Below are 25936 nucleotides of genomic sequence, written 5' to 3' on the forward strand. Positions count from 1 at the left end.
ATCTAGCATAGACTATCTGATCATAGAGATTGATCACTACTGGCTACCACATATAACTGTTTGGCAAAAGGTAATGGCCTTCAGTCAAAATTTACCTGCACGGCAGCTGATTCAATGAGACAGCCTATCAGAACATTGCAAATGAGATTCACCATAAAAGGATAGTGCCTGTGTAAGGGAAGCTAGTTGTAGTATTTACAGCGCTCAAAGAGAAAACAAGTGACATGATGAACCAATACTGCTGTAATGCCATCCTCAACATATCTACAGAGGTATGGAAGAGGATTGTCTATGGACAGATATCCAGTTGTGGTATATCTAACAGAATGCTGCCAGACACTAGCATGCTGACTCCATGGCATAAAGGGTAACACCTCACTTTCAGGTGTGACTAATCACCTTAGGAATTTCTCAACTGCTGAGACAGCATTTTCTTATCATTTTCCTGTGTATCTGTACAATTACACCCCATGTTGTTTCTAACTACAGCATCCAGTTGTTTTGCAGTTGTCATAATGGAAGATGTCAAAATGGCAGGTGGCTAAGCATAACACCATTCCAAAGACTAGTCTTTACAGCTGGTCTAGTCTATAGTTTATACCAAATAACTACTAACCAGAACTGCTGCACAAGTTAAAAAGATGCATTGTTATTGAAACCAGAAGTATCGTTATCACAGGCAGTATTATTTCACAAGCTGCTGGTTTGGTTCAATTATAAGTTTAGATATTTCAGAATACAAAAATAAAAAAATGATATGAGAAGCCATTTTACATTGATTTTAGAGTTCAACTGTATCAGTTTTTGTATCATTCAGTTATTTGTTAATTGATTGTCTTGATTGGTGCTAGTATATTAGGAAGCACATGTACTGATGTAAGTATTCTGATGAAGTCCAGTGCTAAGTAAGGATGAAAGCACTTAATAAACTGTCAGTTGTTGCTGTTTGCATATTTTTTTTGCTTTGAAATGTGTAATAATGCTACTTGGTTGGTGTAGACAACATTTATGCAATACTCTACTGTCTAAACCTAACAAAACTGGACATAAGACTGTTTAAAGATTCAGTTTATGCGCACACATTTTGCATATAAAGTAGCCTACTATGTGACTCACCAGCAAACATTCTGACTTAATACAACTCTCCTTGAGAAATAAGGCCAGAGCTGCCTTCATACTTAAGGTTTAGCCTTGAGCTATTTCATAACCAAAACAAATCTCTTTCATAGCTCATTAGAAACTCACAAATTTGCACAGTCCTCAAGAGTCTACTGAATTCTGAGTTCAAAACTGTAGTGAACAATATGATCATCTACATGCTTAACAAGTTAGAATATTTTCAAAGTAGAGTTATGTAAGCGGAACTTACCATAACAGTAGATTTTTTAATGATCACTGCTGCAGCAGCTTTAGCTATATGGGGGGAGGGGCTATATCCTAACAAGGACATAACAGCCAGACAGCTTTCAAAGCTTCAGGGCACCTTCCACAACTGACTAAAAGACATGCCTGGGTGCAAAGCCCTTCAGAGGTTTCCTACTAACAGGGAGAGGGAGAGACTTTGCCCTGAAAGGACAACACTGGGAACAATCAAAATATATGTTCACATCCTGACACAAAAACCACAACAAAAAAATAAGGGGGATGGGGGAGGGAGTAGCTCCTGCTGCAATGATCATTTGAACATCTACTGTTATGGTTAGTTCATCTTACACAAATGTACTTCTTCATATTGATTACTGCTGCAGTAGCCTTACCCTGAATAGATTACCATAGCTAACTATATTTTGGAGGTGGAAGGAGAAAGGTCCAGGATCCCCGGGAGAATGGTTCTAGCAAAGCTTGATGTAGACCTAGAAAAGGAATCAAGCTTGTAGCACTTTATAAAAGTACGTACAGAGGAACAAGCTGCAGTTTCTAGAATCCAACCCCTTCCAAAAAGCCATAGATGAAGCCAAGGCCCTGCTACAGTGGCCTTGACCCTACCTGGAATAGATTTGTTATGCTGAGCATAACACAATGTTTTGTCATAGGTTGTCCTTTCCTCTTACCTTCACAAGAAATTAACAATTGATCCTGTGAATATAGGTGAAGGTTGCCAGCCTAGCTAGATAGAATTTTGTAGATAATTCTGTCATTTATAAATATTAATGTAAGCCACAGGCTTATTCTCTTAAATGGAAGAAAAATTGTGTTAAATGTGGAACTGCAAAAATGTAACAACAGTGCACTCTGCTGTAAGAAAGCTGATAAGTCAGGCATTGTGTGAAATTCTTTGATCTAAAACTCGGAGCAGAGATATCTAAAGGGAGGCATTCTGCCTATTGTTTTGAGGCCAGAGTTAATGGCTAGAATTTACATGTATAATTTATTTTATTGCTCTGGCTTCCTGATCAGCTGCAAGATCAAAAGGGCTATTAACCTCTGAGTTTTTGTTAGCCTGGGAACCAGAAAGAAATGATGTAATCTGAAATTAATCAGTGGTACTGTGTTATCAATTTAAGGATAGAAAGAATTAGAACATTTAGCATTTATCTTGAGAACACCCAACTCATCAGCACTCTGCCTGTGTTCTATATGTAAGTTTATTTTAGAACTGTGTTTTCTCTTATATATAGCTAGGAACTAGGAAGATTAGCTTAGTTTTTTCTGTATTGATGTCAGAACTTTTCTACTGTATTATTTTAAGTATTTCTTTGTGATCTCTGAACTCTTGACTAGCACTGTGTAGTAAGAAGTATTTTCTTTTGTTTTTATTATTTAATATTAAATATTTTTAAACTTTTCAACTGTGGCTGTTTTGTGTAGAGATAATTTAAGCTCTAAAAGCACATTGCATGTATATAGTGATACTGCCCAAGCCACTCCAAATAAGCCTTGACTGTTCAGTTGCACTTACCATTTGGATAATAATATTGCACAGTAATAATTGGACACCCTTTCATAAGGGCCTTTTAGTAGCTGATAAATATTAGTGGGTGGTGGCAAATGGTACTACCATATAGTCTGGGTAAAAGGGGCACAGCTGGAGAACCTGTGCCAGTCTTCCCCAGGAGTGTCTGTGTTGTTGTATATAACTCTTTTCTCAAAGTGTGTGTGTCAGCTACTTGGGCAGGGACACAAAGCATTGGTTGGACAGAGAGGGTGCTGGAGGTTTTAGCTTGCCCACTAGGCTGAGATCTGGACCCTATAGCTGTGCTAGTGGGGAGTCTTATTGGGGACCTGGAAAGAAAGGGAGAAACCAGCTCCATACTGACTGTGATCTCTGTGTGCTCTTAAGGGAAATTGTGCTTTACTGTGTGTGTATTTATTATACTTTCCCTATATGGACACCCCTCACTGGTGTTAGTGGTGAGGATTGAGGCTCCTTGATTGCTGGGCCAGTGAACGGGCATTACAGATCCAAAGATCTGTACTTCTGTCACGATAGCACCTGACTGATGGACATTCAAATATAGAGAATCATTTCTCCCTCGTTTTTAGGTTCAGGAAATAAAATGGGGAGATGGATAGTTTGGCTTAAAGTAAACTCAGATACCACTGTAGGGATAAAAGAAGGATTAGTTCTCAAAGAAACCCTGCCTCTTTGGAAAATGAGATAGGGTTTATTTGCCATAAGAGCTTGCAACTCAGATACCCTTCTTGCAAGCTCACAGCAATCAGTAAATCTGTTTTAAATGTTAAGAACCTCAAGTGAACCAAATTAGCAGGTTCAAATTAAGCAATTGTTAGTTTCTCTAACACAAAATTAAGATCCCAAGAAGGGGTCACCTGTACACTTGGAGGCCTCTTATGTAAATCTTTCTGTCAAGAGCATTTTGATATGAGACTGCATTGAAAGAGGAGGATATGTAGTCAGACATGCTGAACTGGCTGATAAATGAACTGTGATAGAAGAATACGAAAGGCCATAGGATAGTAACTCACACAAATAATGTAAAATCAGAGAACGACTCACCCTGAATGGATGCTGGTTGGCACTACCTAAAAAACATTTTATATTTGCTAATACACGATTTTCTAGTTGCAGGCTCTCTAGCTAACATTATTACCTGCTGCACATCCTCAGAAAACAGGTGCCTAAAAGGCAGTCAACTGAAGATGATTAATGTTGAAATGTATCAAACACCCCTGGTCCTGTGTGAGTATATTCTGTATGTAAGGAAGCTTGTGGTAATTTCCCTTGGCCAATTCCAAAAGAAAAGAGAACCATGGCCATGGCTGCCTGGCCCAGAAGGGAGTCACCACAATTATTCTTGGGGGATTCCTTCTGAATTTTCAGAAGTATCAGAAGATATTAGTGGAAAGGTGGGAATTCATACAGGAACAATCCTGTCCAATGGAAAAATGCATATGTCTTCTACTCCTTCTTTTATGGAGTTCTGGGAAATAATTTTACCAGTTGATTGTTCAAAGAGGAGGCAAAGAGGCTGTTTGAGGAATTCTACACAGATGGATCAAATTTTGGAAGATCCCTGATCTAGTTTCCATTCATGAGGGCCTGCCCAAGTTCTGCACAGCTTGTCTGCTGCACAGTTTTGCTCTTACAGAATGTAAACTGTCTGTACATTGAGACTGTGCTGTGAAGTTATATCCCAAGCTAAAATGGCTGGTCTGCAAAGGGGGTATGACCTGGTTCCCCCTTGCCTGTTGATGTACCACATGACTGTCTGCAACCACATGAAAAAAGTTCCCAGGGACCAAAGATGGTTCAGAGAGTTGAGTGCCTTGATTAGGGTAAGCATCTCCTTGATATTGATGTGCTTGCGTGTGTTCTTAGTGTCCACACCCCATGCACTTTTATCCCGACAAGGAAAATTTGTCTGTGGTCACTGACTGCTATGGAGTAGGGGGGGTCTATATTATAACATTGAGGTCTTAAAACTTTGAATGTTATAATATTGAACCCTATGCACCGAACGCTGAAAATAGCGAAGCTGCAGAATATGGAATAATTTCCTAGGGAAAGTATTCGGTGGGCCGTTTCTGCAGCTTCGCTATTTCCTCAACTGTGGAGCGAAGGTTACGGACCGGGTTAAGGTAATTGTGCGAACAGATTAGTTTAAGGTGAGTGTTGGATAGTTAGGGACCTTTGGGTTAGGGAGCGGGTAAGGTGAGTGTGCGATAGGGACCTTAGGGTTAGGGAGCGGGTAAGGTGAGTGTGCGGTAGTTACGGACCTTAGGGTTAGGGTTGGGTTAAGGTAAGTGGATAGCTAGTAGTGTATGTTTGGTTTAGTGTAGGGTTTTGTGAAGTGTATGTGTGTGGATTATTTATTTTGGTGTGCTTGTGTTGTGTGTATGTTTGTCGGAACAGCAAATTTTTTCTCTGGGAAAAAAATTTGCTATTCTGAGTGTTCGATGTTATAGTCTTTCGATTGAAATGGTTCAATATTATAACATTCAAAGTTTTAAGACTTCGATGTTATAATATAGACTCAGAGTAGGAAAGGAGAAGGGAAACCTGGATTTAAGGATGTCTGTGGTCTCCACCAAAAAAAAATTCTTCTGACAAACCCCAGCACATTGATCTAAAAAGATAGGAGGCATTGATAGTGGGACCAAAGAGATTTCAGATACCACTGTATCTGTTTCATGTGGAGTCTTGCTGGGGTATCATGAGAATCATAGATGCAATGAGATAAAATCCTGATGGACTCCCTCACAGTGACAGAAGTTTGTGTGGAAAACCTGATCAATAGAGCTAAATAAAGATCTTTTTTTTTTCCTGTGGAAGAAAAGCTCTTTGAACTGACATGTCTAGTTGACATCTCAGAAATAAAAACCTGTGTGAAGGGGTCAAAAATGACTCTTGAATGTTCTGTTGGAATCCCAGTTTGTACAAGAAATCTCTCACCCAGGAGAGAGTTTTCTGGACCCTTGAAAAATAATATGCAAAGATAAACAATTTGTCTAAATCTAGACACTTTCTGAACACTCTTGGTGCGGTGGATAGTCCAAAGGGTAAGAAAGAGAACTGATAATGTACTCCATGCACACAAAACCTTAAGAAACCTCTGAAGTCTGGATAAAAAGGATGTGATGATAAATATCTTTTAGGTCTAGCATTACCAGGAAACTTGACAGAAGAAGAAGAGGTAACAGGTTATGAATTGACAACATTTTGAATTTGGGTGGTATCACAAACAGGTTTAGAAAAGACAGATCCATAACTGGTGTCCAAGCATTTTTTTTTTTCTTTTGCACTAGGAACATCTTTAAATAAGACCTATTGCCCACCTGGGAAGGAAGAACTGGCTCTATCGCTCCTTTGGATGGCATATGATGAAGAACAGGTAGAAACAAAAGAGTCTGATCTACAAGATGAGAAATGAAGCCAATGAAAGCAGACATTTCCTACCACTGTCATCTGTGACCTCGATGAATGATTTTTGGAACCCATTTGTCTGAAACAATCTGTTGCTGAAGAAACAAATGGAGATTCACACTTTTCAGAAGAGAAGAGCATGCAGGATGGGAGGGGATAATGAGGTCACTTGAGTAGTTATTCAGATTTGTTGGACTGTCCTTGGTTTTGGGAGATTTGAGACATTTTGTGGAACTCCCTTGTCATTTCTTCTTAAATTCTGTTTACCTGAATTGTTTTGAGGCTTTTTATTCTGGATTTTTTTTGCCAAAACTGGACGATAAGAAAGAAAGTCCCTTGTACAATTTGGAAAAGGAAGGCTGACAAATCTTACAGATTCCCTGGATCAGCATGCCCCTTTCATCACACTTTTTGATCACCTCTGCAGCAGAGAGATCAAGCCCTGACTCTCTATCGAAGGGACAATTTAAAATCTCATTTTTACATCGTCTGGGAGGGTCTGTGAATGCAGCCAAGAAAACCTCCTTAAAACAGTACCAAGGGCCATAGGCCTGTAAGAAGTATCAACAAAATCAAAACACACTGTAAACAATGAATAGTGATGTGCACAATACAAAAAACTAAATTATTTAAAGCAGATTTTTCTTCACAAGAAGAAAGTGTAGATAAAACATTCCTCATACTTTCACAATTTGTAAGAATAAACTTTAACATATGAGCCAGACAATCAAAATTCTGAAAAATCAAAGTTGCGGAAGCAGACCTCTTAACTGTACTGAATTCCTTGGTATTTCCCAGTTTTGAGGGCAAAATATTGGGGTGCCACAAATTCCAGAGTGTCACCTTTAAATCCTGATTTTTTTTATTTTAGAATTTGTAGTTATGGTAAGTTACCGTTGACATCATCACGCATTGCCAGCATTGTGGGACAGTGCCTGACTCTCCTATTGTTTCAGGAAATTCAGGTTATTATGCATTGTGTTCAAACTCTGGAAGATAAGCAGAATTCTGATATACGCCTATCCCCTACTGTTTTAACACAATTAATGTTAACTGTTCTAAAGGGAGAAATCAGGATTACCAGTTGCTAAGCTACACACACACAAAAAAATAGCTCAAAGCAAGTTTCTTAAGAAACAGAAATGCTGCTCAGCACAGTCAGCTGAAGACAGTACTTGGTGGCTGTAAGACTTTTAAATTGAGCAGCTGGTTCTCAGCTTTCCCAGCAGAGATTGTACAGTTGCAACCACACAGAAGCGCATCACAAGCAGCAGCCCAGGACAGAGTGAGATAACTCACTACGAAATTACTAGCATGGATTAATCACTTGGGTAGCTGGCCGTACCCTTTCTTTGCCTCCCACATGATATCACATTACAATTGCTGCTGTGCATAAAACAGGAATAAAATTTAGTCCCACATTGAGACTACTAAACGGTAGTGATCACTCACTTGCTGACACCCCAGTACCTGTAGGCGGTGTGGGCAATAGTCCAATTGCAGGTTGTCTTGCTGAAGGGGCTCCCTCAAAGTCTGTAATCATAACCAGTGTGGAATAGCTGAAGAGTGCCGGAGACCTGCTGTGTGAGATAACCAATCACTCGTGCTTCTCAGAAGCTTCAGTCAATGGCACATTCGCTGCAGCAAACCTTGAGCCTAGCATGAGTACTCATATTGCACTTCTTGCTCTCTGCAGCTCTCTCTCAGTAAATGTAACAGTACAGCAGTAATGAAATGGTACAGCTCTTGTGCCTTGTGAATGACTCCAGACCGCATTTCATTTCTGTGCTTGCTCACTAGTATAAACAAGGTCACTGCCATTAATTAAAAGAAATTCCACAACACACAAAACTCTCTGTGTTAGAACACAACCCACCCCAACTCAATATTTAAAACCATTCTTACCAAGCAACTAAAACTGCACCATACTTTTATCTGCAGCAGTGGTGCAACTTGGCGAGGCCAATTTAAGACCACCTCCAACAAAGCATGTTTCCCATGGTCATGTGCACTACAGCTGAAGTGCCGACCCGTTCATCCTGAGTGCTTGCCTGGTTCCAGTCTTATGGACATTTGAAAGGTGGCCATGGTTGTAACTGAATGAAATCTTAAGAATTAGAGTCATTGTTATCTCTTTTATTTGTTTGGATTTACAAAAAATGTTATCGCCAGTCAGTGTGTGTTTGACGCTAAACATGATCAACAACAGGTAATCAACAATTATTCATTTATTATGGCAAGGTTGTATGCAATGCATGCTTTTATAATATGGTGCTGTATGAGAGTTCCATGCAAGGAATGAGAGGTCTTGTTAGAGTTCCCAATTGTTTGCCTTTTCCAGTGGCCCTGTACTTCTTTGTGAAGGCACTATTTTGGTCCACTGAGCTGCTTCCCAATGTTTTATTTTTGTGACAGCAGAGAGCGATTAGTTTGAGAGTTACTTCATCGGGCTAGCCTGTGCAGAAGAGGCCACTATCTGCCAACAGGGAGGAGATCTTGTTGTAGATTGTTGTTCCTAGACTCCTTTAAATGGCTAGCCTTTCCAGTCCCTGAGCCATGTTCACTGGATTGAGTGTTCAGGGACTACTTAGACCAACAAGGAGGAACGGTGTGTGTGTGTGTGTGTGTGTGTGTGTGTGTGTGTGTGTGTGTGTGTGTGTGTGTGTGTGTGTGTGTGTGTGTGAGGATATGGATTTCTTAACCGAGATCATCAAATGGCTAAATTGTGAATCTTATAAAGATCATAAATTTACCAGTATAAGATTGTAGGCATTGCTAGGCTGGAGTAAAAAAGAAAAAAAAAAAAACACAAAGTGATGTAGTTTCTTTTAAATTTAGTTTTGTGCATTTTTAATATCTGGGGAGTAAAGCATGAGGATTTTGATGCAATATTACCATTATTCCTATAATTCATTAAGACATGAAACAACTTGGGAAATGGAAAGCTGATTACATTTTAAGAGTAACTTCCTGACTTTGAATGTATCTGGGAACACTCTAATCACCATATAGTTCTGGTCTAGGTGACGTATTAAATTAATACAAGGAAGTACTTAAAATCATTACGTTTATTTACTTTTCGTTGTTTAGCTATGTTTAGACCCATTAACACATAGGCGTTTATTCCATCAGCGATCTTTAAGAATGTAATGACATGACTATTCTTATGTACCGGACAGATACAGCGAAGAGCTTCTCGACAGGAAAAAGGCCTAAAAGGGCAAGTGGAAAGTTAATTTACAAAGAGGTTATATTTAAAAAAAAATCAGAGAGCAAGTATGTCCTAAGGACTGACTAAGGTATCATCTGGAGTAATAATGACTGTATCATTGCATTGTCTATCCCAGGAATTTGAAACAATTCCAGTGAACTGGAAGAGAACTCTCGTGATTCTGTTTCATAAGTGAGTTTCAAAAGGACACATTTATATCTAGTAAGCTGTAATGAAGAACTTCAAAGGTGATTTGCTCAATGTCCTGTCAGTAGATGGGTTATTGGCCGAACAACAACGTGTGCTTTTAACAAGCGTATTATTGCCTTTCAAATTTATTAATGTTTTATGTTTTGTGACTAGGTTATAACAGACGTTGATGGGAAAGTGATTTTTCTTGGATTTTGGTAAGGCATTTTAGCTTGTATTACAGTGAATGGTGCTGGAGAAAGGTAAAGGGACAGATGTGGGCCTGAAAGCAAGCAAGATAGGAAGCGAGCTGGATTCCAGGGAGCTTGTGTGTGGTGATGAGTAAAGTAATGTTTTTGGAGCAGACATGTAGTTTAGTGTACTCATACCTAATTTTATTGAAGTGGTAAAGAATAAGGTCAATTTACTTATAGATGTGGACTAGAATGGGGTGTTTGAGAAGGGATTTTGCATAGATAAATTATGCCTTACTTTCATTCTTGCAAGTATAAAGGCATTCATTTTGGGTGCTTTAACCTAAAAACAATGTACATTATAGAACGGAAGATCTGTTGGAGAGCCTAGGGCAGGAAAAGGGCTGAATGGTTAGTAGGGTCATTGTACCATTTAAAAATAACAATGCTTTTGACTACAGGCAATAAGACACACATCATTTAAAGCAGATAGGACAGGAGGAATGGATGTAGGTTCACAAAAATCCTTCTATAACAACTTATAGTATTTTCTGAGGGACTGAGAAAAGTTAATGTTCTTTAACTGAAAACAATGGGACTCTAGCAATAGTCTCAGAGAAAGAGAAACCTCCACAGAGAGATCAGAAACTGGGCTCTCATCTGAGATGGAATAAGAAATCTGAAGGCAAAACCCTGAATCCATCACTGCATCTTCCTGTTCAGATTTAGAATCTTGAATCTCTTCAGGAAAAGAGGAATCCCTCTTTCTTTTAACAGAAACTACTATACTGAAAGATCAGTAGCCAGAATTAAACCCTGAACCTGGCCCAGTAAACTACTACTATACAAAGAACTTTGAGACGGAGTAGATACATGCTTGGTTTTCTGTTTCTTTTTGACAGGAAAATTTAGGCCAACTGTGGTACTAATATCAGCAGCTGCTTCCACATGGTTGGGCACAGCATTCTGAAACACAAGGAACCGTTCCCAGTTCTTTCTCCCAAGACTTACATGAGTGTCTCTCTCTTGTCCACTGAGGGGACTCCAACAACTGCAGAGGATGAGGCTAACCCCTGATTCATAGTGGCTGTAGGTACTACACCAGATGGATGTGGAGTAAAAAATGAGATGTCTGAGTTATAACAAATGGCCACAGCAGTCACTCACCTGTAGATGAGGCAAATTGGTAGCCTGCTGTGTTGGCAAAGACTATTTGCTTAACTTTGTCTTTTTGTGGCTGGAAGAAGGACCTACCATAGGACCGGTTATCTGTTGCATGGTAAAGCCTCTTTTTCATGATAGACAAGCAAGAAATGCTGGTAAAACTATCAGTCCACAGAAGCTACTTTTTTGACAGAAAACCACAGTAAAAAGCACTTTAAAACACTACAGCAGACCCACAGTGTAAAACTAAACACACTTTCTACACAGAAAATATGTTTTCAGTTTGTTTACACTACTTTTAAACTGATAAAAAGAAATGAGTGCTCTGTTTAAAAGAACATTACAGTCTCAAGACAGTTCATTGAATAACCACACTCCTAGCTTTAAAATAACTTTCCTGAAGAGGAACTTAATAAAAAAAATAACACAGTTTAAGAAAATGGAAGTTTTTCCCCAAAAGGGAACTTATATGTCCATCAAAGAAAAGCATAATCTGACCATCGATCCTCAAAAACCTCAAAGGAACATACTGTCCAGCGGCAGTAAAACTCTGAAGGGCTCTGTGCCCATACTTGTCTTTTAGTCACCTCAGCTCAAGCTGCTTGACAGTTTGGGTCTGTAAAAGGTGCTCTGAAGTTTTGGAAGGTGGCTGACTTTTATATCCTTGGCAGGATTTAATCCCCATATTGCTGAGGTAACTGCAGTAGTGATCAATATGAAGAATGTACTGAGATACTTACCTGTCAGTATGCTTTAGTTTCTAAGACTGTGAGCTGCTGACACATTTCATTATATAGTCTTTTCCAGGTATGATTCCTTCATTCTGTACTTTTGCAATGTGCAAGTCACTCAGCTGGAAATTTTCACATACCAGTCTTAAAAAGACACACCTGAGTCTAGGCAGCTTCACTATTTAGCAAGTAAAGAAAAATAAAATCTGTTGATGTTTACAAGGCAGTGCTCCTGTGTCACCCCTGCAAAGGGGCATGTGCATATTGGGATCATCTGGTTAGCAAATAATAAAAAAGAAAAATGAATAAATAAATGTATGGTGAGGTAGTTTACTGGGTTATATGACTAACTTTAATACTGAGCACTAATGCAGTGGAACAGTGAAACATTGCAGCACCAAACTTATAATGTAAAATGGAACACTGAAACATTAACCCTGCATCTGGGGTACGGCAGGATGAGTACAGTCAAACAGGATCAGACGTTTTTGCTTTCATTTGAGGTACTTGAATTAACCAAATTAATATGTAGCTAAAAGTGATAATGCATTTCCAGCTTAATGGAATGACAGTTAAAATAATATTTCCCTTGGCCTTCTCTTCCACAGTATGCCATGCTTCCATTTTATTACTCTGTATTACAGGACTGATTCCACAGTATGCCATGCTTCCATTTTATTACTCTGTATTACAGGACTGATTCCACAGTAGGCCATGCTTCCATTTATTACTCCTTATTACAGGACTGATTCCACAGTATGCCATGCTTCCATTTTATTACTTTGTATAACAGGACTGATTCCACAGTATGCCATGCTTCCATTTTATTACTCTGTATTACAGGACTGATTCTACAGTATGCCATGCTTCCATTTTATTACTTTGTATAACAGGACTGATTCCACAGTAGGCCATGCTTCCATTTATTACTCCTTATTACAGGACTGATTCCACAGTATGCCATGCTTCCATTTTATTACTTTGTATAACAGGACTGATTCCACAGTATGCCATGCTTCCATTTTATTACTCTGTATTACAGGACTGATTCTACAGTATGCCATGCTTCCATTGTATTACTCTGCATTACAGGACTGATTCCACAGTATGCCATGCTTCCATTTTATTACTCTGTATTACAGGACTGTTATGAACAGGTTTTGTGACTTGCTATTTTTTTATATATTGTCTGCTATGGCTAGCCCCCTGCTGTTTATGTTTTCTGAATTTGATATCACTAATTCCATACTTTTAATATAAAAATACACCCACTTGTAACTGCTTTTGCTGAAATGCATGGCACCATGTCTGGTGTAACTATAGTGACTGTTCTATTCAGTAAATGCAACATACTCCTTCACTCATTGTCTGTTCAACAGCAGCTTGCTCTAATGTACATAGTAATATTATATTTTGCAATGTCTGTATTCAAGATGTACATTTATGAGTTGCTGGAATTTCCTGTGATTACCTTAAATGTATATAATATTTTTGGGTGTGACTACACATAACCTCTATTTTATATACTTATAACATCATATGTTCTCAATAGACCTTTGTTGTAAATTAAGTCTGCTGAGCTGGGCATGCATGATAACAAATGTAAATAAATAAATTGGTCTAGATTATTTGGCTTATGATTGACAGTACTGCATATTTTGTTATTGGTGCTATGAAAATGTGACTCATTTCCTGGCAGAAACCTTGAATGGTTTCATTGGTGCACCTTAAATAGCTGCTGTGCAATAATAAATCTCTGAGTATTTTACCTTATGACAGAGAGTGTACACATATACGTTTACTGCTTCAGTCTGAATAAGTTCATTTTCACTATCCCCACTACTTACCACTAAAAGTGAAGGCCAAAGCTTAAGCTGACATTGGAGAAGTTTGAATCCCGCCATTGCAAAGCAGATGTGAATGATCAGGCTCACCGCTAGCAATATGAAATGGCTTGCCTAACACTGATGGGGTCTGAACACTACCACTGCCAAACAGTATACAATGTGTGTATGTAAGGAACATGGGTGGTGGATCTCCTCCATTGTCCCAAATAGTTCTGCTGGTCACCATGGAAAATGTCTTTTTAATCACAGCACAGGCACTCAACAACTTAAAGCAAAAAAAAAACAAAAAAAAAAAAAAAAAAAAAACAGTGCACACATATCTGATTCACGAATTTAATAATAACCACCAAATGCAATCTGCCCCCAACAGCATAAATGAAATATTTACTACTATCATGAGTAGGGTTTTTAAACATAAACATCCAGATTAGGGCTGCAAACTGAAAATTTAGTCTTTGGCATAAGACTCTGGGCTGCTTTCTCCCCACCCTCTCCATAAACCACAGTGTCATCCTATGTTTCTCACCCATGGCAACTTCCTTTCAAGCAAATAATTATTTAAGCACACACACATCAGTAAAGATCAAGCACTGCATTTACTGCACCATTCTTGAGTAATAGCTATAATTTATAAAGATAATAATAAACACTCTGACAATATGTGCAAGTGATCTGCTATGGGAGATAGATGCCACAGCTTAACTACTTCCAGTGCTTAGTAATACCCTCTCCTCAGATAAATAACTTTACATAAATAAATAAATACCAGCCACAAGAATTTAGAAGTGAATGCATAAAATATACTTAATCAATAAAGAAGACAAAATAGTACTTATACAGATTGAATATGCAGAAGTAAATAAACAGCAAGGAACAGAGGACAATAATCAGCGGTGCAAGACATAATATTTTAAGGAAAACCTCTCTATAAACTAAGTAAGCACCCTAACTGCCTGTAACTGCAGAAATACTCGACCTGACTATTCTAAGTTAGGAAAAATATTAATCAGACCGATGCAAATTTTACAGCAGTATGAATAGATGCGCTTCCCACTTTTCTACAAGCCAGACTAATTAACTTTACACTTGTTTCAAGTCCAGATAAAAATGTCCACTCATCATTTCTGTTCCAAAAATAAAAAGTAACTATTGCACTCAGGCCCCACCATGCAGTGGAGCAGTTTCCTAGGAACCATGGTTAATTACACCAGTCCTTTCCCAATCACACAGTAAAACAATAGAAAATAAATAAAAAGAGACAGAATTTTCCATGCATATATTAACTGCCTGCTTACAAATGACTGCCACTTTTCACAGTTCTGGCCATCTGCACTTTCTAGAACACATTTCCTACATTTTATGACCTGCTGTCTTCCTGGACAAGAAGAGTGATAGCTCCAGATCAAATGCATTTCATAACAAGGGACTAACTTTTTTTTAGTAAAAGGGAATTCAAATTTCAGCTCCTATCTTTGCAGGTTTCATTTTCTGCATCACAGGCATGTCCCTACAATGTTTAGTGTGCAGGCTGGATATTCTTTGTGATGTCATGCTCATCTAGTTTTGTTTTGACCCCTAACTGGGAAAAGCAGAAAGACACAACAACAAGGCTTACGGCTCCATATTCTCAGGGGAGAGAGAGAGCTTTGCAGCTGATGACCACATTCTCAGCTAGGCAAGACCAATATATTCATTCAATAATCTGAAATAAGAATGAGAAAAAATATAATACAGTTTAAATCTGTTCCTCTGTCCAGGCAACACAGCTTCCATCCGCACTAAAATCTTGCTTCTGATTTTGGACACTGCCTTTATAGCTGAATATTTCAGAATAGGCTTAATAGGCTTTCTAGGGAACAAATTACAAAATGAATTATAGTGATCTTTGTTTCGCAGACAGTAGTTAGAGAGAGACATTAAGAAGATTTCAAGTAGCTCTCTTATAGGTTCATAGGATGTTATTGGCAGTGTCCCAAGAGGCTTTACTAGCCTAACCTTAAAATCTCAATATAAGACTTGATGAGAGATATCATCTGTGCCCAGGATTTTTCTAGCAAGGATCACTCATGTCCTGGAGAGAAGCAGGGCCAATCCCCACCAGAAATGTATGGTTTCCCATCCAGTCATCCAGTTTGCGGTTAAACAGGATCATGGAGGTGCTCTGCTAGACATGGATAGGAAGCCTATTCCAGAGGAATGGCAACCACTGAGAGCTGTATCTGTCTCTCCAGCAGGTCCTATTTATGTCGCAGGCTAGATTGAGGTCCCTAGAATGGGTGACTCTAGTCCCATTTGACTTACAGATGCGCAGCATTTTTATTAGAATTGGGTCAGAGATAGCCCTGTAAACCATAAACAAGTTGCCTCTGAGTAGTCTATACGCTGCTGAGGACAGTGACAGTGACTTCAGTCTGTCCGCATAAGACATGTGCTGGAGACCCTGAATGTTCTTAGTTAGAAATCTCTAAGGTCTCTCAAGCTGCTGCAGATGTCTGGTATGGTACATACCAATGGGAGCATTATATTCAATAACAGGCCTGATGAGGGACGAGTACAGGGGAGTTATAACCTCTTTTGCTCTTGAGGTGATGCCTTTGCTAATCAGATGAGTGACGTAGAATGCCTTCCTCACCACAGTAGACACATGGTGGTCAAAGTTGAGGTCGCAGTCAAGTTGTGTTTACAGGTCTCTCACTACTGAATTGGTACTTAGGGTATTATTGTTTATTTTATAATCAGCAGGGACATTGCTTTTACCAACAGGAATAATGATGCATTTTTTAGCATTTAGTTTAAGACCATGGCTTTGACAGCAGTCACTGATCTGTATAAGCCCCTTTTGAAGAACGCTGACATCGCTAGAGGATTCAGTGATAGTACCTAATTTGCAGTTATCCGCAAACCTGGTTAGAAACAGCTCCTCCATTTTGGCCTGGACTTCAGAGAACTATATGCCAAATAAGAGGGGGCCCAGCACTGACCCTTGTGAGACCCCACTGGTGACAGTTCTGCTGGTAGAGGTGAAGTCTCCCACTTTGATTAAGTGTTGTAGATCTGTGAGTCAGTTTGCAACCCACCTGACAACATAGGAGTTGATATTTAACTGGGTTAGTTTTGTCTATAATACCCAAATATATGATTGTGTCAAAGGCCTTGGCCAAATCAAGATAGGCTGTGTGCACAGCTCTACCTTCATCTATGGCTCTGGTCACATTCTCGAAAAAGTCCACAAGGTTTAGCAGGCACTACCTACCCTTGACAAAAACAAATTGGGACAGATCTAAGGTTTGGAGGTCTCCTATATCCTTATTTATGAGATCCATGATGACTCATTCCATTGCCTTACAGATGAGGATGGTTAAACTTATGGGTCTATAGTTACCCAGGTCTGTTGCCTAGCTGCCCTTGTGGAGGGGGATAATAGTTACTGTTTTCCATTCCAATTGAATAGGGTACCTAGTGGAGTAACTAGTTCTTGTTTAAAACATTAAGAACGCAGCCCGGAATGCCATCTGGTCCCATGGAGGCTGCGTTCTTAGTCTTGGAGAGAGCATTGATGACTTGCTCTTTGGAGATGCACGGAGGAGGTAATGTTGAAGACATGGTCTGTGGTATGCTTGGGGGGATAGGGGGTGAAATTTTCACCAAACCTGTCTGTTAGCAGGTTTGCAGTTTCCACGGGGTCAGTGTGCATGATACCATCTGCAATTAGTTCAGCACCCATCTGAGTCCTACCTTTTAGGTTGCAGACGTAGCTAAAGAAGGTCTTGTGGTTATCCTTGGCTATGGTTGCTAAATCTTTCTCATAGTTACTCGTTCAGGATTTTATGAGTTGTCTTATTTGCTTATTTAGGCTGAGAAGGGTGCTTTTCCAGTTCTGGGATCTCACTTTGGTATTTTAGGCAGCATATTCTATCTCTTATTGTATAATCTATTAATGCTAGAGGTCCACCAGGATAATTTGTTTTTTCTAATCCTATCAGGCACAGCTGTGTCTATACATTTGTGTAGATGTTTATACAGGGCATCAGTGTATACCTTAGTACAGCTATCAATGCCATCTGTAGAAACTGGAGCTTGAAAGTCTATTATACCATCCCTTAGGAGGGTATAGTTAGCTTTGGTGAAGTTTTTTAGCCTGACTTCTCCTTTGGGCAGTTCTGGTGCTATTGCTACTTCAAAAATAACTGATTTATGGTCAGATTTAACCAGTGTGGGCCGTATATTTGAGATGTTGCATTGGTCACATATTGGTGAGGACCAGGTCTAGAATATAAGAGCTCTTTGTGGTGTGGTGCACTATTTGTTCCAGGGCATTTCAGTTGACAAGTCCAGGAACTTTTGTGTGAATGAGTTTGGGCTTGTATAAGATTCCCAATTAATGGAGGGATAGTTGAAATCACTCATGACTAGGGTGTTAGGTTGTGGTTCGATTGCCCCAAGTAATTCTAAACAAGCTGTGTGGGCTTCTTAGTTCATGGAAGGGGACCTGTCACTGACGATGACATGAAGGGGGGAGTCTTACCCATGGTAATGTGGACTTAGAGTAACTCCATAGCGTTATCTTGTCTAACCACTCTAGAGGAGTAATTATCTTTAATGTTGATAGATACTCCACCTCCTTTGGTTTTCACACCTTCAATTTGTGGTCTGAAAGTGTGGAAGGTATTGTAACCTTGCAAGGCTGGGGTACTTTCTGTAGCCTTGACCTAGGTTTCTTTGACCACACAGATGTCAACAACATCCAGAGAGAGGAGTGCTTCCACAGAATGCAGTTTCTGATTTAAACTCCTAGTGTTTAGCAGCATGTTTGATATTTTCACATTGAAAATTTTGTTTTTATGACCTTGCCTAAAAAGGCATTATGGGGGAGGCATGTGCCTTAATAAGCAATCAAAAGCCTAGAGGTGCAGTATGGTCTATCCACCATGTCATCCCAGGATGACAGGAACTGGATCCCCTTAAAATGACACCAGAAACTAAGCCAAGTGTTGAAGTCAATATATTTTTTTGTTTATATTGTGGTATCATCCTAGGCAAGGGTAAAATGCTGCTTGAAGCTAGGGACATACATGCCTGGGACACATATTCAGAGAGCTCATTCATGTCTGTCCTCATATAGTCCAGAGAGATACGTCTCAAGTTGTTCACACCAACATGAACTATGACAGAGTCATAAAGGCATTTGCTGTTGAGAGACTTGAGTGCATGTGTGATATGAAGAATCCTTGCACCAGACAGCTGACCATAACCTTCTATTTGTTTAACCTCGTGAGTGGGACATCTATATGTCTCACTATAGAGTCACCTATAGCTAAAACATTTGGAATAGATGTGTATTGCCTTAAGGGCTTATTTGGTGAGACTCTGGTGCTAGTGTGTTTATGTGTATTGGGTGCTTTGGGTGTAGTGTTAGGTGTAACACGTTTGTGTTTTAGTGGTCTCTGGTGTTTAGCTAGATTTCTGGAGAGTACCTCACATATGAAGGTTTATGTGTTGGGTGCATATTATGGGTACTAGTTGTGGTGCGTGAGCTGACAACCTGTTTAGTGTTGCTGTTATGGGTGAGAGAGAGCAGTGATTCCAGATTCTTAGTGTAGGAAAATCTCTTGCAAATTGTACTTGAGTGATTTAGGAGTAAGGGATTGTCAGTGTACATGAGGCAGGTGCTGCACAGCCTCAAAAAAAACATGTCAACCAAGCAAACAGGAGAAACAATTGGAAACTGACAGTCCATAATGCAAGGTCTGAAACTAGTATCTCCGCAGATAAGCAGAAAAAGATGGTGGTATCTGGTTGGGGCAATTTTAGGTATATAAAAATGGGATCTATAGTGTCTGACATTTAATTCAGCATACACGCATTCTCATAGTGAATTTAGATTCCTTTTTTTTTGGGGGGGTAAGAGATGCAGACACATAGAATACAGGCTTGCCAGGAAAAGGAAAGCTTACCAGGATATGAGATTGCCTTTGAGATATTAAAAAGACAAACATACTAGTTAGAGCAGTCATTTACTTTATATTTATTTTATTGAGGGAATGTGCATGCACTTTAAAAAATGGATAATCTTGTATAATCTTTCTGCACTATATAAACAATTAATTACTTTGATAAACAGAGCAGTTATAGAATAAGAATTATTAAGCATACTTGAATAATGTCCTGCAATGGAAGTTAGATCTGAGAACTAAGGAAACTGAATCAGAAGAAAAAAATTCCTTTTTTCATCCATTACTAGGAATTTATAATGTGTTTGTGCTCTGTGATTTACTTCCAAATTTCTAGAAAACTTTGGAATACGTAAACAAATCTTTTAAAAAGTATTATCTGTGAAAGCATAAAGCATGGATCTCATAATGGCATAAAAGTCTCTTCCAAAAATAGTTCTTATCTAGCTGGCAGTTACTAGCAAAAGACCTTGTGAAAAGAAAAAAAAACAACAATGAAAGAAAAGGCACATAATAGCAACAAGGTAGAAATCCACAATTAAATGTTTTTGGTATTTATATGGGCAGCAATTATGCATTTATAAAGAGAATGCCGGCAGAACAATCTAAAATACTGTCTTATTTTATCCTGATTTGACATTTGACCTTTGGTCTTTACATGTTTCATAGCACTAATGGAGGTGATGTTAAGATAGAAAAAAGCTAAATGAACTAAAGACCTGGGCCAAAACAAATGATAAAATAATGAGGGGAAATAAAACCAAATGTATGTAATTCAGTAAATCAAACTTTCAAAGTAGTTGTACCTTTGAAAAATAAAAACTTAAAAGGTTTGCTTTTGAAGAGTTTGGGCTACTGACTAACAAAATAAAATAATCACTTTTACCAACTAGAAGAAATTGGGGCTCAAAGATTTTAGGATTTAGAAAGAGATTTACTAAATAAAAAATGAGTATATACCAATTCATTGTTTGCATGTAAAAAATTAATTTCAAATTCCTTGAGGCACCCTAATACTAAGGACTGTAACAGAGTATTAGAAAAGTTGCAGTACAGACTTACCAAGGAAATTTACTTGTATGCAGATTATTGGGGTATTCACAAACACATAGTGTGCTGTGCAACCCTGTTTCTAGCAGAACTAGGAGTGTCTGATTCAAGACTTCCATAGTGCTACAATGATATGAAGGCTAAAAGCACTACAGTAGAATACTAGATAATGCCGGATGCAAATGTAGCAAGCAGGGAGCATTGTTGATATAAATTAGCTATGTGCTCTGCACTAAAGTCTTCCTCTGGAATCAAAATAGTATAACAGCGAGTTTCAAAGATATGCACTACCATGTTAGCTCTTGCTAGCTGAGAAGAGAGCAGGGGGACAGAATGTGCTCTTTCTTGGCATTCACCTATTGCTGCTAATGGAAACTGTGAGGCAGACATCACTGCATAAGACAATGTATGCAAGCAGTGTGCATATGTGTGTAGGTGTGTGTGGCTGTGCCATGTTTGTCTGTCTGTGTCTGAGATACTGGGTATCTGGGTGACTGTGTATGTGTGCTTAAGATAAAGCTTCTAGTACACAAGGTAAACTCTCTAGAAATTTCATAAATTATTAATGCATAGCAACATTAAAAAATGGTATTATGACATGTTTTTGAGCACTGGGACAAACCAATATGGTTGAAAGTTGTAATACAAATTCAACTTTTAATCTGCACTTAAGATTACTTTCATGGTGATCAGGGGATTCTGAGTATAACTGGCAAACTAATATGAACTTTTTCTTTCTACCAGAGCCATAGCTAGATCATCTGAAACCCTACACTATTCTCCAGACCAGTGCCACCTCAACCCAAAATTGAAGAACACAAAAAAGTTTTTCCCAAAGTTGAAAACCAAAAAAAAAAAAAAAAGATTATGCACTTTACAATAGTTACTAGCAAATATGCTGAACTTCAGCCATAAGTGTGAATGCATTATTAGCTTTCATTAAGAAAACCTCAGTATTGTTATGACTTCACAAATTAATGCTAGTACTGCATTCACACCTCATAGGCACTTACTGATCAGAGCCCCTAGCAGTTTGCACCCATGGCAACCACCTCCCTTTACCCTAACATACTTAAGGCTCTGGTTCATACCTTGATCCTAACTGCTTTAACTTCTTTACAGAAAATATTTGATGACCCTGACAAAGCCTGTTTCATGATGAAAAGCAAAATATTATGAAAAAAATGCGCATCAAGTTAATTTCATAAACACAAAACTAACTATTCTCTTCTGCTCATCAGCAAAAACATGTTCTCAAAGAAAATTCTCTCCATTTAAGTAAAGATTTTACAACTATAACAGATTGTTACATTATTAAAGTTGCACTATCATTGTTTTACGTACTACTCTAAAATTATAATGTCAGAAGTTTAACTGCATGAGGTGAAAATTAATACCAGCCTTAGACTTTAAAATTGTCTCAAATCTAACTTGTGTTCTTGTCACGTCACTTAAAATCGTTTACTGTACATGATGGCATAATAACCTCTTCATTCATTTTGCTGTAATACATTAACCTCTGTATCTAACACAATAGTATAGTTTCCCTATTTCTAGAAGCTGCGGTAATAGTGTATCTCAGAAATAAATGCATATTCTACTCACTAATGCAGCTGAATTTCAGTTTACTACCATGCGTAAATGCACATTTTAACTGCTTGCACCTTTTATTAAAATTTTTGCATTCCAGTATCTCCAGTAATATGTCTCTTAATATTTTAGCCACAGTAAATAACGTTGGCCATTTTGTAGTTATGAAATGTAAAAGCATAGAGCTAGTAACATCACCATTGTGTAAAGCGAGCTTTCCAGTACTTTATTTAGTTAGTGTTTACGTTTACGACAATAGGTTAAATAGCTAAATGATTTTTTCAGTACTTGTTCATTGTATTCACTAGAATTATTCTAACTAGCATTATAAAAGAGCTTTCTGATTTTGCATATTATTTAAAAATAAGTCAGCTCAGAATTCGTTATACTTTTTTATTTCACTGTAGTGTTTTTCAAGAAAAATCATCCAACCCTTACTTATTAAAATGCATAAATATGGCTTCAGTTATGAGGTTATGAGGGACATCCACAGAATTTCAGAATGCATGAATTTCAACATATGCATTTATTTATATATATGTATATATATATATATATATATATATATATATATATATATATATATATATATATATATATATACCCCCTTAAACTGCTTCATAATTCTTCCTTTCCCGCCATGTGTTGACTATAGAACATAGTACTAAGATATTATTTATTTATTATTTTCTGATTGGGTTAGTTCTGCTAGGCCTGAGGCCTGTGTCTTCTTTTAAAGGGAGACCAGAGAGAGAGAGAAAGAAAGAGCTAGAATTATGCAGACGGGGAAATCTGACCACGTAATTATGCTGCATTTTGTTAAAGATTTAGTTCAGTATGCTGAAAACTTTTATTTCATGCTCCTGCTGTACTTACAGTTGAAGAGGAAGGTGCACCAACCTTTAGTAAGCATATGGGTTACATTAAAATTCAGGGTGTTTCTTTTTTTGTGTGCTGGTGGGATTTCTGAAGCTGTTAAAGCATGCAGGCATATTAAAGATGGCCATGCAGTCTTAGCATTATTACATAAGCAAACTATCACAGGTTATTATAAAATGTTTTAGCAACAGTGGGCTCCTTCAACACTGTGCTCCTTTACAATTGTATGAGAAGTACATTTTGTTTCACAATGCATCAAATCAGAATAGACAGCTTGAAGTACAATGAGCTCATCAAGAAAAAAATCTGATGAATGCAGTAAATGCCATTGCAGCTACAGCTATATATGTAAGTTACTACAAAGTTTTATAATCCCTGTAAACTATTTATTATTATATATTAATGTTGCATAAAGACAAAGTAAGTCTCTTTTTTACTTTGAAGATGTAATTTTACACTTTTAATAATCATAATAAAATGATATTGCACTGCTGTTTCTTTCCAATGTTTTTTCTATGGCTAAAAAAGTTACAGTACCACCCCAAGTGCTTTTTTAGGTAAAACCTGAGATCTTTAGTCTTCCAAACTCAGTACAGTTCCCAAGAGGTTGGGGTATAAGGTCATGTTGGAGGTATCTCAAAACGAGCACTATACCTCCAACATGACCTTATACCCCAACCTCTTTTGTTATAAGTAACAGTGACAGCTAGCCAAGAATTAAGCTTTTTAAAGCAATTAAAGCTTAAAGTGTGTGTGGGAGGACCATGTCTTGTCAAGGCCTGCAGAACACTAATGTAGTAATGTCATGCAGTTTCCTGTTTCTTATGGCCATCCTCAATACTTGATGGTCTGTAGAGCTTAATCATTTGTAAACAAGGAAGAACGTGATTTATGGCAGCTTACCACAACCCAGTGGCAGTTTAGAAGCCTCACTTAGTAGATACTTACACTTTATGATATTTTTACCCAAACTTAATAGTTGTACTGTCATCACTAGCTAACTAAAATTGCATCATTGAGTTTTTTGCATAAAAGTAAAAGGACATTGGTGTAGCTCCTGGTAAAAAGTACAGATCAGTCTAAACAAGATGGCCAAATCAATCCACTGGGCCAAAAATAGTGTGATTATCAACATTTAATCCAGTAGAGACAAACTCAGAGTTATGCTGCTTAATGCTAGTAGTCTAAATTGGAAACTGCACTCACTGGAAGCACGCCTTACCTTGGAAGATGCCAATGTCTCTACAGTCACAGAGACATGGTTCAACGCCACAGAGAGCACCCCAGCCATGTAAGGCCACAATGCCTTCCACACATTCAGAAATCAAAATGAGCATGAAAGAACCAAAGGAGGAGGTGTATTCATCTTCCTTAAAGACAAATACACCTCAAGACTGGTCAAACAATACAACTCCTTAGAACTACTCCATGTCCAACTAACTGTAGGAAAAACACCCTTCCATATCATTGTTAGCTATAGGTCCCACACCATGAATCAAGAGAACCACTCTGCCTACCTGGACCTACTTGAGTCACTCATTATACAGCCAAACACTTTGGTCATGGGTGATTTCAACTATCCTTCCATCAATTGGGAGTCATATATGAGCACAAACACATTCACCCTAACGTTCCCGGACTTTGTTAATGCAAATGCTCTGTAACAGATAGCCTGCCCCCCTACAAGGGACTTGAATGTCCTATATCTAGTACTCAGCAACATAGGGGTCTCTGCACTACCCTCTGTGTGTTGCCCTACCTGGTAAGGTTTGAACATAAATCAGTCTCATTCAAAGTAATGATCATACCTGAACCCCTCCCTTCAAGAGCAAAAAGTATGAAACATTTCTTCAAAGTGAACTATAGCCTCCTAAGTGATGGCATAAATAGTTTCAAATCCCCTGCTACCACTGTCAACAATGACTACTATACAGAGATGTACACAAATGCCCCATATAAACACCTGTACAAATGTATAGACTTGGCTGTACCTGAATGGATCAAAACAATGTCCTCACAAAAAGACAAACCACCCTGGTGGGTAACAAGAATAAATAGGTTATACTTAGAACAAGAGGAAGAAACTAATGTCTAAAAATAAGAGGGAACTGACTCAACAGAGGACGGACACCCTCCACAGCTCCAAGAAGCAAATTAGATATCTTGTAAAAATCCTCTAAAGCCAATTATGAAGATAAACTAGCATCCCTAGCTAAGGATAATCACAAAGCATGCTATAACTACATCAGAAATCTAAAAGGGAAGGCACAGCTTTGTGCTGAACTAGTAGTGGATGGTACCACTCATACTGACCCTGAGGACATCGCCAACATGTTAGCAGACAGATTTGGTGCAAACTCCATCCCCCTGTCCCAAACAGACATACCCCAAAGCATCAGTCCTCTACCTAGTATCTCCAAAGAGCCACTTTCCATGGCCAAAACACAGCCTCTATGGGACCGGATAACATCCCAGGCTGCCTACTAAATGGTCTAAAACAGGACCTAGTGGATCCACTTGGCACTTTCTTCAACCACAGTGTAAATACTGGCTTTGTCCCAGCAGAGTGGAAAACAGCAACATTAATTCCTTTGCACAAAGGGGATCCATCAACCAACACTGGGAACTATAGACCCATAAGCCTAACCCACCTTATCTGCAAGACCATGGAGAGAATCATCATGGACCTTCTCAACAAAGACATAAGTGACCTTCAAACTCTTGACCTGACAAAATTTTGTTTTGTTAAGGGTAAATCGTGCCTCTTAAACCTGTTGGACTTCTTTGAGAATGTCACCAAAGCCC

General features: G+C 38.4%; 1 pseudogene; it reads right to left on the reverse strand.

Annotated features, from left to right (window-relative positions):
- LOC122810065 overlaps window positions 1-25936 on the reverse strand; it is an 80393-nt pseudogene that overhangs the window by 45653 nt on the left and 8804 nt on the right.

The sequence above is a fragment of the Protopterus annectens genome, chromosome 8.part1 (genome assembly GCF_019279795.1).
Source record: "Protopterus annectens isolate FY-2018-M chromosome 8.part1, PAN1.0, whole genome shotgun sequence".
NCBI lineage: Eukaryota > Metazoa > Chordata > Ceratodontiformes > Protopteridae > Protopterus > Protopterus annectens.